We start from the raw sequence: 601 nt of genomic DNA on the forward strand, positions 1-601 counted from the left end.
AATACATCTATACTGGAATAATTCTCATGGAAAACTAACTGGATACTGGTAGAAGAAATCCTATACAACCAAAACTGCAAGAAACATCTCCATGTAACCAGCAAAGTGTCAGCTTAGGACCTACCAACCTCAGAGGGATCTGTAATGAAGAGAAGGTCCACACAGGCAGATCCTCACTCTGGGGAGCGATCATGTGGAGCCACAATCTGAGTATCCCAGACCTTGCCTTCTCAGAAATCCACTGGGACAGACAAAAGGGCGAGAGGAGCCTAGACTCTACTCGCACGGAGCACACACATGATGGCAGAGTGGACAGAGCCTTGCACTGCTGGCTGTCACCTCACCACGACTCCAAACTGAAGGGGCGGAGAAGACCCTGGCTGTTCATTCCACACCACAGCCTGGCGTGAGACCTGAGCAAAGACTCGGTCTAACTATACAGAGACATATCAGGTTGCCTGGGGTGGTGCTACAAGAACAGGCAGCAGCTAAGTGCTGAAATACCAGGCAGAGAGACTCAGGGACAGGACTCATGTAGGACAGACTGGAGGGCCTGGGGTATGGTCTGGGTGTACACAGTGGTTCTATCCCAGCTGCGCTC

Source organism: Bison bison, unplaced genomic scaffold, assembly GCF_000754665.1.
Source record: "Bison bison bison isolate TAMUID 2011002044 unplaced genomic scaffold, Bison_UMD1.0 scf7180017853586, whole genome shotgun sequence".
Lineage (NCBI taxonomy): Eukaryota > Metazoa > Chordata > Mammalia > Artiodactyla > Bovidae > Bison > Bison bison.